We start from the raw sequence: 12,024 nt of genomic DNA, 5'->3' as shown, positions 1-12,024 counted from the left end.
CTCTCCCCCCTGCTCTCGCCCTGTCCTCTCCCCTGCTCTCGCCCTGTCCTCTCCCTCTGCTCTCGCCCTGTCCTCTCCCTCTGCTCTCGCCCTGCTCTCGCCCTGCTCTCGGCCTGCTCTCGGCCTGTCTCTCACCCTGCTCTCGCCCTGCTCTCGCCCTGTCCTCTCACCCTGCTCTCGCCCTGCTCTCGCCCTGCTCACGGCCTGCTCTCGCGCTGTCCTCTCCCTCTGCTCTCACCCTGCTCTCGCCCTGCTCTCGCCCTGCTCACGGCCTGCTCTCGCCCTGTCCTCTCCCTCTGCTCTCGCCCTGCTCTCGCCCTGTCCTCTCGCCCTGTCCTCTCGCCCTGCTCTCGCCCTGCTCTCGCCCTGCTCTAGCCCTGTCCTCTCGCCCTGCTCACGGCCTGCTCTCGCCCTGTCCTCTCCCTCTGCTCTCGCCCTGCTCACGGCCTGCTCTCGCCCTCTGCTCTCCCTCTGCTCTCGCCCTGCTCACGGCCTGCTCACGGCCTGCTCTCGCCCTGCTCACGGCCTGCTCTCGCCCTGCTCTCGCCCTGCTCACGGCCTGCTCTCGCCCTGTCCTCTCACCCTGCTCTCGCCCTGCTCTCGCCCTGCTCACGGCCTGCTCTCGCCCTGTCCTCTCCCTCTGCTCTCACCCTGCTCTCGCCCTGCTCTCGCCCTGCTCACGGCCTGCTCTCGCCCTGTCCTCTCCCTCTGCTCTCCCCCTGCTCTCGCCCTGTCCTCTCCCCCTGCTCTCGCCCTGTCCTCTCCCTCTGCTCTCGCCCTGTCCTCTCCCTCTGCTCTCGCCCTGCTCTCGCCCTGCTCTCGCCCTGCTCTCGGCCTGCTCTCGGCCTGTCCTCTCACCCTGCTCTCGCCCTGCTCTCGCCCTGTCCTCTCACCCTGCTCTCACCCTGCTCTCGCCCTGCTCTCGCCCTGCTCACGGCCTGCTCTCGCCCTGTCCTCTCCCTCTGCTCTCGCCCTGCTCTCGCCCTGCTCTCGCCCTGCTCTCGGCCTGCTCTCGGCCTGTCCTCTCACCCTGCTCTCGCCCTGCTCTCGCCCTGTCCTCTCACCCTGCTCTCGCCCTGCTCTCCGCCTGCTCACGGCCTGCTCTCGCCCTGTCCTCTCCCTCTGCTCTCACCCTGCTCTCGCCCTGCTCACGGCCTGCTCTCGCCCTGTCCTCTCCCTCTGCTCTCGCCCTGTCCTCTCGCCCTGTCCTCTCGCCCTGTCCTCTCGCCCTGCTCTCGCCCTGCTCTGCCCTGCTCTAGCCCTGTCCTCTCGCCCTGCTCACGGCCTGCTCTCGCCCTGTCCTCTCCCTCTGCTCTCGCCCTGCTCACGGCCTGCTCTCGCCCTCTGCTCTCCCTCTGCTCTCGCCCTGCTCACGGCCTGCTCTCGCCCTGCTCACGGCCTGCTCTCGCCCTGCTCTCGCCCTGCTCACGGCCTGCTCTCGCCCTGTCCTCTCCCTCTGCTCTCGCCCTGCTCTCGCCCTGCTCTCGCCCTGTCCTCTCCCTCTGCTCTCCCTCTGCTCTCCCTCTGCTCTCGCCCTGCTCTCGCCCTGCTCACGGCCTGCTCTAGCCCTGTCCTCTCCCTCTGCTCTCGCCCTGCTCTCGCCCTGCTCTCGCCCTGCTCTCGCCCTGTCCTCTCCCTCTGCTCTCGCCCTGCTCTCGCCCTGCTCTCACCCTGCTCTCGCCCTGTCCTCTCCCTCTGCTCTCGCCCTGCTCTCGCCCTGCTCACGGCCTGCTCTCGCCCTGTCCTCTCCCTCTGCTCTCGCCCTGCTCTCGCCCTGTCCTCTCCCTCTGCTCTCGCCCTGCTCTCGCCCTGCTCTCGCCCTGCTCTCGCCCTGTCCTCTCCCTCTGCTCTCGCCCTGCTCTCGCCCTGCTCTCGCCCTGCTCTCGCCCTGCTCTCGCCCTGCTCTCGCCCTGCTCTCGGCCTGTCCTCTCACCCTGCTCTCGCCCTGCTCTCGCCCTGCTCACGGCCTGCTCTCGCCCTGTCCTCTCACCCTGCTCTCGCCCTGCTCTCGCCCTGCTCTCGCCCTGCTCACGGCCTGCTCTCGCCCTGTCCTCTCCCTCTGCTCTCGCCCTGCTCTCGCCCTGCTCTCGCCCTGCTCTCGCCCTGCTCACGGCCTGCTCTCGCCCTGTCCTCTCCCTCTGCTCTCGCCCTGCTCTCGCCCTGCTCTCGCCCTGTCCTCTCGCCCTGTCCTCTCGCCCTGCTCTCGCCCTGCTCTCGCCCTGCTCTCGCCCTGCTCTCGCCCTGCTTTCGCCCTGCTCACGGCCTGCTCTCGCCCTGTCCTCTCCCTCTGCTCTCGCCCTGCTCACGGCCTGCTCACGGCCTGCTCTCGCCCTCTGCTCTCCTCTGCTCTCGCCCTGCTCTCGCCCTGCTCTCGCCCTGCTCACGGCCTGCTCACGGCCTGCTCTCGCCCTGCTCTCGCCCTGCTCTCGCCCTGCTCACGGCCTGCTCTCGCCCTGTCCTCTCGCCCTGCTCTCGCCCTGCTCTCGCCCTGCTCTCGCCCTGCTCTCGCCCTGCTCACGGCCTGCTCTCGCCCTGTCCTCTCGCCCTGCTCTCGCCCTGCTCTCGCCCTGCTCTCGCCCTGCTCTCGCCCTGCTCTCGCCCTGTCCTCTCGCCCTGTCCTCTCCCTCTGCTCTCCCTCTGCTCTCGCCCTGCTCTCGCCCTGCTCTAGCCCTGTCCTCTCCCTCTGCTCTCGCCCTGCTCTCGCCCTGCTCTCGCCCTGTCCTCTCCCTCTGCTCTCGCCCTGCTCTCGCCCTGCTCTCGCCCTGTCCTCTCCCTCTGCTCTCGCCCTGCTCTCGCCCTGCTCTCGCCCTGCTCTCGCCCTGCTCACGGCCTGCTCTCGCCCTGTCCTCTCCCTCTGCTCTCGCCCTGCTCTCGCCCTGCTCTCGCCCTGTCCTCTCCCTCTGCTCTCGCCCTGCTCTCGCCCTGCTCACGCCTGCTCTCGCCCTGTCCTCTCCCTCTGCTCTCACCCTGCTCATGGCCTGCTCTCACCCTGCTCTCCCTCTGCTCACGGCCTGCTCTCACCCTGCTCTCCCTCTGCTCTCACCCTGCTCTCGCCCTGTCCTCTCCCTCTGCTCTCGCCCTGCTCGCCCTGTCCTCTCCCTCTGCTCGCACCCTCCTCTCCCTCTGCTCTCTCCCTGCTCACTCCTTACTCGGCCTGCTCGCACTGTACTCATCCTCTACTCTTACCTTACTCACTCCCTGCTCGTGCCTTACTCTAGCTTTTTGCGTTCCTTACTCATTCCTTACCTGTATATACTCATACATTTCTTGTACCTTACCGACACTTACTCAGACCTTAGTTAGGCCTTAGTAACATGTACCTTACTCATTCCTTATGCACATCTTACTCTTCCCTTACATGTACCTTACTCACTCCTCACTCACACCTTACTCGTGACGTACTCGCACTGAACCCCTTCCTCACTAACACTGTAACACTTTAACTCCTTCCTCATGCCTGACTTTGTCCTTACTCCAGTTTTACTAGCCTCCTCCTCCTCCTCTCTTTGTCCTGCTCCCAGGGGATCATCTGGACGGACTGGAAAGGGAAGGATTTCTCCATCCCCTTCACCGAGATGAAGATCCGCCCGGCCGCCTTCGTCCCCCAGACAGACATCGGGATGAGCTCGGGGCCGCCCAGCCCAGCAGCACACTGACCGGACTGTACACTGACTGACCACTGACCACAGCCACACGGACCGGACTCTACACTGACTGACCACTGACCACAGCCACACAGACCGGACTGTACACTGACTGACCACTGACCACAGCCACACGGACCGGACTCCACACTGACTGACCACTGACCACAGCCACACTGACTGGACTGTACACTGACTGACCACTGACCACAGCCACACGGACCGGACTCTACACTGACTGACCACTGACCACAGCCACACTGACTGGACTTTACACTGACTGACCACTGACCACAGCCACACAGACTGGACTCTACACAACTATACCCACTGGACTCTACACTGACTGACCACTGACCACAGCCACACGGACCGGACTCTACACTGACTGACCACTGACCGCAGCCACACGGACCGGACTCTACACTGACTGACCACTGACCACAGCCACACGGACCGGACTCTACACTGACTGACCACTGACCACAGCCACACGGACCGGACTCTACACTGACTGACCACTGACCGCAGCCACACGGACCGGACTCCACACTGACTGACCACTGACCGCAGCCACACGGACCGGACTCCACACTGACTGACCACTGACCGCAGCCACACGGACCGGACTCTACACTGACTGACCACTGACCACGGCCACACTGACTGGACTCTACACAACTATACCCACTGGACTCTACACTGACTGACCACTGACCGCAGCCACACGGACCGGACTCTACACTGACTGACCACTGACCACGGCCACACTGACTGGACTCTACACAACTATACCCACTAGACTCTACACTGACTGACCACTGACCACATCCACACTGACTGGACTCTACACTGACTGACCACTGACCACATCCACACTGACTGGACTCTACACTGACTGACCACTGACCACAGCCACACGGACCGGACTCTACACTGACTGACCACTGACCACAGCCACACGGACCGGACTCTACACTGACTGACCACTGACCACAGCCACACGGACCGGACTCTACACTGACTGACCACTGACCACAGCCACACGGACCGGACTCTACACAACTATACCCACTGGACTCTACACTGACTGACCACTGACCACAGCCACACAGACTGACTCCACACGTCCACACGGACCGGACTCCACACGTCCACACGGACCGGACTCCACACGTCCACACATCCATACAGACGGACTCCACACGTCCACACGGACGGCCGTACAGACTGGACTCCATTCCCCTTCCCCGTGGGCAGCCCGTGGCTGGACTCCTGACGGGCGCGAGGCCCGGCCAGTGTTGTCACAGAACAGGCGCAGGGGGCGGGTTCCTGACCCCCTGCTGGCTTGGTACAATAATAGGATTATAGTAGAGCACCATATTAAAAACTACAGCAGATAGATGGATATATATTAGTGGGTGACTGCCCGGAAGTTTAACATTTTGAGATCGCTTACACAGTAGGTCCTAGAGGATGCCTTACCTGACTCGTGTCGTTTATACTGGAACTGTGGCTTCCCCGGTATCGGACACGCTCGGGAGACGACGAGTTAGTCCTCGCTGTGCCCGATCGCTTCGATCGCCTCATCATCATCACCACCACCACCTTCCTTCCTCGCCGTCTCCGGCCCCTCGGACCCCGCCGGCTCCCGGCCTTCTGTCCCGACGCCCTCGGCGGCTCCGGGTGCCCCTCGGCTTTCACGCTGAAGATCCCGCTGTTACTAAAGATGGAGAAAACATATATATGTATAAATCTGTTATTTTCACTAGAGCCCGGACCTGGTGTTTTCATTCCAGCGCGATTCTCTCGCTCGTCGGCAGAAGCCGAGACGTTCTCGGTGTAGGGCCAAGTCCCAGCAACACACTGACCAGTAAAGATACTGGGGCCCTGTAGAGTGGTGTCTCTCGAACCCACGGCCCACAACCACTGGGGTCTCAACACAGACGGCACTCTACAGAGCCCCAGTATCTTTACTGATGAGAGAGAGAGAGAGAATTGAATTGAGAGAGGGAGGTAGAGAGAGAGATGGAGGGAGAGAGAGATGGGGGGAGAGAGAGGGAGAGAATTGAGAGAGAGATGGGGAGAGAGAGAATTGAATTGAGAGAGAGAGGGAGAGAGAGAGAATTGAATTGAGAGAGAGGGAGAGAGAATTGAATTGAGAAAGAGAGATGGGGAGAGAGAATTGAGAGAGAGGGAGAGAGAATTGAATTGAGAAAGAGAGATGGGGAGAGAATTGAGAGAGAGATGGGGAGAGAATTGAGAGAGAGATGGGGAGAGAATTGAGAGAGAGATGGGGAGAGAATTGAGAGAGAGATGGGGAGAGAGAATTGAGAGAGAGATGGGGAGAGAGAATTGAATTGAGAGAGAGAGAGAGGGAGGTAGAGGGAGAGAGAGAGAACTCCAGTTTCACAGACGTGTGGGAGTAGTGCCCTCTTGTGGCGACACCGGGGTGCCCCCCCACCCACAGACTGGGTCTCGCAGGAGACGGGAGACTCCCCGCTGAGTCGCTGCAGGTCCAATCGGACGGGTCCCTGGGGCTGTCCTGGGGGAACACGGAGCCGCCCGACAGGTCCACAGGGAGACACGCAGACACCCCGAGAGCTGCTCAAGCCCTCTCCGCCGATAAGGAACGAGCCGATCGCAGGAGGATCTGGGCACACGGCCTCGCCCACTACCACCACACAAAGACCCAGTCTCCTGACTTCTCCCACAGGTATGGCTGGGAAGAATTCAACTGAACACGAACCCGAGCTCGCAGTGGGACTAGAGCCCGCAGGCTCGAACTCCACACACCTCCCAGCCCCGATCTCTGCGCTTCTCAACCTCTTACTGCTGGCAACAATCGGGCAACAGCCTCTCGAACCCACAACCCCTCAGGTGGACGCAGGTCCAGGCGGGACAGGGGCTCTTGTCTGAACTACATTCCCCAGAAGGCCGAGCGGAGCAGTCCGCCCCCACAATCACCTGCCTAATTGGTGGAAGACGATTGGTGGGGAGACAGTTAAAAGGCAGGAGGGGAGGCCTTCAGTCTGGTGCTGCTGGGGACAGAGAGCAGTTGTGCTGAGCAGAGCAGGAGGGAAGAGGGAATTTCAGGTAAGGGATTTGTGAGAGAGAGTCCAACCTGCGTCCATACCCGTCTTCCCACTGTCAGACTCTGTACACCCTGGAAAATCAGGGAAAGGAAACAACCAGCCTCCATCACAACTCCTTATCCGTGCCCGTCGTCAGCCTCTGGACAGAGAGAATCCAGGAGAGAGGGTCCAGCCGCCTTCAGCCTCTGGAAAGCCTGATCCTGCGGTCAGTCCTGACCCTTGACCCCCGACCCCTGTGGCTCGTGCTGCATGAGCTCGGAGAGCAGGAGGCTCTGCTGTGGGATTTAGCCCGGCGTTTGCTCGTCTCTAAAGATTATCACAATGTGCAAGTTGGCGATAGAGAACCTGAGAGGGATTATTACACCTGTACAAGAACCAGTATGACTGAGAAACAGTATTATATATATATATTCATACAGTTTGGCACAACTGAGCTGTGTGGATTGTCACAGCTAACGATCCACAGAGAGGTCTCGACTCTCTCCTCAGCTCCTGAGAGTGGAGCTCAGCACAGAAACACACTACATCCTCTATTACTACAGCACCTAATTAATTACTACTACTTCTATCACTAGTGCTGCCAGTGAAAATAACATCAAAATGACTACTTTCAGTAGTGCGTCTCCTGAATACTGCTTCTATCACTAGTGTTAGTGTTTGAAATAACAACACCGCTTGTATCACTAGTGCTCCTGTTTGGAATAACAACACCGCTTGTATCACTAGTGCTCCTGTTTGGAATAACAACACCGCTTGTATCACTAGTGCTCCTGTTTGGAATAACAACACCACTTGTATCACTAATGTTCCTGTTTGGAATAACAACACCGCCTGTATCACTACTGCTCCTGTTTGTAATAACAACACAGGTTGTATCACTAGTGTTCCTGTTTGAAATAACAACACAGGTTGTATCACTAGTGTTCCTGTTTGAAATAACAACACCGCTTGTATCACTAGTGCTCCTGTTTGAAATAACAACACTGCTTGTATCACTAGTGTTCCTGTTTGAAATAACAACACTGCCTGTATCACTAGTGTTCCTGTTTGTAATACCAAACACCGCCTGTATCACTAGTGCTCCTGTTTGTAATAATAACACCGCTTCTATCACTAGTGTTAGTGTTTGACATAACAACACAGGTTGTATCACTGGTGCTCCTGTTTGAAATAACAATACTGCTTCTATCACTAGTGTTCCTGTTTGAAATAACAACACCGCTTGTATCAGTAGTGTTCCTGTTTGAAATAACAACACCGCTTGTATCACTAGTGCTCCTGTTTGGAATAACAACACCGCTTGTATCAGTAGTGTTCCTGTTTGAAATAACAACACCGCTTGTATCACTAGTGCTCCTGTTTGTAATAATAACACCGCTTCTATCACTAGTGTTAGTGTTTGACATAACAACACAGGTTGTATCACTGGTGCTCCTGTTTGAAATAACAATACTGCTTCTATCACTAGTGTTCCTGTTTGAAATAACAACACCGCTTGTATCAGTAGTGTTCCTGTTTGAAATAACAACACCGCTTGTATCACTAGTGCTCCTGTTTGGAATAACAACACCGCTTGTATCAGTAGTGTTCCTGTTTGAAATAACAACACCGCTTGTATCACTAGTGCTCCTGTTTGTAATAATAACACCGCTTCTATCACTAGTGTTAGTGTTTGACATAACAACACAGGTTGTATCACTGGTGCTCCTGTTTGAAATAACAACACCGCTTGTATCACTAGTGCTCCTGTTTGGAATAACAACACCGCTTGTATCAGTAGTGTTCCTGTTTGGAATAACAACACCGCTTGTATCACTAGTGCTCCTGTTTGGAATAACAACACCGCTTGTATCACTAGTGCTCCTGTTTGGAATAACAACACCGCTTGTATCACTAGTGCTCCTGTTTGGAATAACAACACCGCCTGTATCACTACTGCTCCTGTTTGTAAAAACAACACCACTTCTATCACTAGTGTTAGTGTTTGAAATAACAACACCGCTTCTATCACTAGTGTTAGTGTTTGAAATAACAACACAGGTTGTATCACTAGTGTTCCTGTTTGAAATAACAACACCGCTTGTATCAGTAGTGTTCCTGTTTGAAATAACAACACCGCTTGTATCAGTAGTGTTCCTGTTTGAAATAACAACACCGCTTGTATCACTAGTGCTCCTGTTTGGAATAACAACACCGCTTGTATCAGTAGTGTTCCTGTTTGAAATAACAACACCGCTTGTATCACTAGTGTTCCTGTTTGAAATAACAACACCGCTTGTATCACTAGTGTCCCTGTTTGAAATAACAACACAGGTTGTATCGCTAGTGTTAGTGTTTGAAATAACAACACAGGTTGTATCACTAGTGCTCCAGTTTGAAATAACAACACAGGTTCTATCACTAGTGTTCCTGTTTGAAATAAAAACACAGGTTGTATCACTAGTTTCCCTGTTTGAAATAACAACACAGGTTGTATCGCTAGTGTTAGTGTTTGAAATAACAACACAGGTTGTATCACTAGTGTTCCTGTTTGAAATAACAACACAGGTTGTATCACTAGTGTTCCTGTTTGAAATAACAACACCGCTTGTATCACTAGTGCTCCTGTTTGTAATAACAACGCCACTTCTATCACTCTCGGCTCTCTCCTCAGCTCCTGAGAGTGGAGTTCAGCAAAGAAACACACTACGTCCTCTATTACTACAGCACCTAATTAATTACTACTACTTCTATCACTAGTGCTGCCAGTGAAAATAACATCAAAATGACTTCTTTCAGTAGTACGTCTCCTGAATACTGCTTCTATCACTAGTGTTCCTGTTTGAAATAACAACACCACTTGTATCACTAATGCTCCTGTTTGAAATAACAACACAGGTTGTATCGCTAGTGTTCCTGTTTGAAATAACAACACAGGTTGTATCACTGGTGCTCCTGTTTGGAATAACAACACCGCTTGTATCACTAGTGCTCCTGTTTGAAATAACAACACCGCTTGTATCACTAGTGCTCCTGTTTGGAATAACAACACCGCTTGTATCACTAGTGCTCCTGTTTGGAATAACAACACCGCTTGTATCACTACTGCTCCTGTTTGGAATAACAACACCGCTTGTATCACTAGTGCTCCTGTTTGTAATAACAACACCGCCTGTATCACTACTGCTCCTGTTTGTAATAACAACACCGCTTCTATCACTAGTGTTCCTGTTTGAAATAACAACACCGCTTGTATCACTAGTGCTCCTGTTTGAAATAACAACACCGCTTGTATCACTAGTGCTCCTGTTTGAAATAACAACACCGCTTGTATCACTAGTGCTCCTGTTTGTAATAACAACACAGGTTGTATCACTAGTGTTCCTGTTTGAAATAACAACACCGCCTGTATCACTAGTGCTCCTGTTTGTAATAACAACGCCGCTTCTATCACTAGTGTTAGTGTTTGTAATAACAACACCGCTTGTATCACTAGTGCTCCTGTTTGTAATAACAACACCGCCTGTATCACTACTGCTCCTGTTTGTAATAACAACACCGCTTCTATCACTAGTGTTAGTGTTTGAAATAACAACACAGGTTGTATCACTAGTGCTCCTGTTTGAAATAACAACACCGCTTGTATCACTAGTGCTCCTGTTTGAAATAACAACACCGCTTGTATCACTAGTGCTCCTGTTTGTAATAACAACACAGGTTGTATCACTAGTGTTCCTGTTTGAAATAACAACACCGCCTGTATCACTACTGCTCCTGTTTGTAATAACAACACTGCTTCTATCACTAGTGTTAGTGTTTGAAATAACAACACAGGTTGTATCACTAGTGCTCCTGTTTGAAATAACAACACCGCTTGTATCACTAGTGCTCCTGTTTGAAATAACAACACCGCTTGTATCACTAGTGCTCCTGTTTGAAATAACAACACTGCCTGTATCACTAGTGTTCCTGTTTGTAATACCAAACACCGCCTGTATCACTAGTGCTCCTGTTTGTAATAATAACACCGCTTCTATCACTAGTGTTAGTGTTTGACATAACAACACTGCTTGTATCACTAGTGTTCCTGTTTGAAATAAAAACACAGGTTGTATCACTAGTGTTCCTGTTTGGAATAACAACACCGCTTGTATCAGTAGTGTTCCTGTTTGAAATAACAACACCGCTTGTATCACTAGTGTTCCTGTTTGAAATAACAACACCGCTTGTATCACTAGTGCTCCTGTTTGTAATAACAACGCCACTTCTATCACTCTCGGCTCTCTCCTCAGCTCCTGAGAGAGGAGTTCAGCAAAGAAAAACACTACATCCTATATTACTACAGCACCTAATTAATTACTACTACTTCTATCACTAGTGCTGCCAGTGAAAATAACATCAAAATGACTTCTTTCAGTAGTGCGTCTCCTGAATACTGCTTCTATCACTAGTGTTAGTTTTTGAAATAACAACACCGCTTGTATCACTAGTGCTCCTGTTTGAAATAACAACACCGCTTGTATCACTAGTGCTCCTGTTTGAAATAACAACACAGGTTGTATCACTAGTGTTCCTGTTTGAAATAACAACACCGCTTGTATCACTAGTGTTCCTGTTTGTAATAACAACACCGCCTGTATCACTAGTGTCTCTGTTTGAAATAACAACACAGGTTGTATCACTAGTGTCCTTGTTTGAAATAACAACACAGGTTGTATCACTAGTGTTCTTGTTTGAAATAACAACACAGGTTGTATCACTGGTGTTGCTGTTTGTAATAACAACACCGCCTGTATCACTAGTGTCTCTGTTTGAAATAACAACACAGGTTGTATCACTAGTGTCCCTGTTTGAAATAACAACACAGGTTGTATCACTAGTGTTCCTGTTTGAAATAACAACACAGGTTGTATCACTAGTATCCCTGTTTGAAATAACAACACAGGTTGTATCACTGGTGTTGCTGTTTGTAATAACAACACCACCTGTATCACTAGTGTTCCTGTTTGAAATAACAACACAGGTTGTATCACTAGTGTCCCTGTTTGAAATAACAACACAGGTTGTATCACTAGTGTTCCTGTTTGACATAACAACACAGGTTGTATCACTAGTGTTCCTGTTTGAAATAACACAGGTTGTATCACTAGTGTTCCTGTTTGAAATAACAACACAGGTTGTATCACTAGTGTCCCTGTTTGAAATAACAACATAGGTTGTATCACTGGTGTTGCTGTTTGAAATAACAACACTGCCTGTATCACTAGTGCTCCTGTTTGTAATACCAAACACCGCCTGTATCACTA

General features: G+C 52.7%; 1 protein-coding gene across 1 annotated transcript in view; it reads left to right on the top strand.

The window, feature by feature from the left end:
• LOC138242611 (complement C4-like) overlaps positions 1-12,024 on the top strand; it is a 23,564-nt gene that overhangs the window by 4,816 nt on the left and 6,724 nt on the right. The gene's annotated exons all lie outside the window — the stretch shown is intronic.

This window comes from Lepisosteus oculatus, chromosome 14 (assembly GCF_040954835.1).
Source record: "Lepisosteus oculatus isolate fLepOcu1 chromosome 14, fLepOcu1.hap2, whole genome shotgun sequence".
Taxonomy (NCBI): domain Eukaryota; kingdom Metazoa; phylum Chordata; class Actinopteri; order Semionotiformes; family Lepisosteidae; genus Lepisosteus; species Lepisosteus oculatus.
This window is presented reverse-complemented; position numbering and strand designations above follow the sequence as displayed.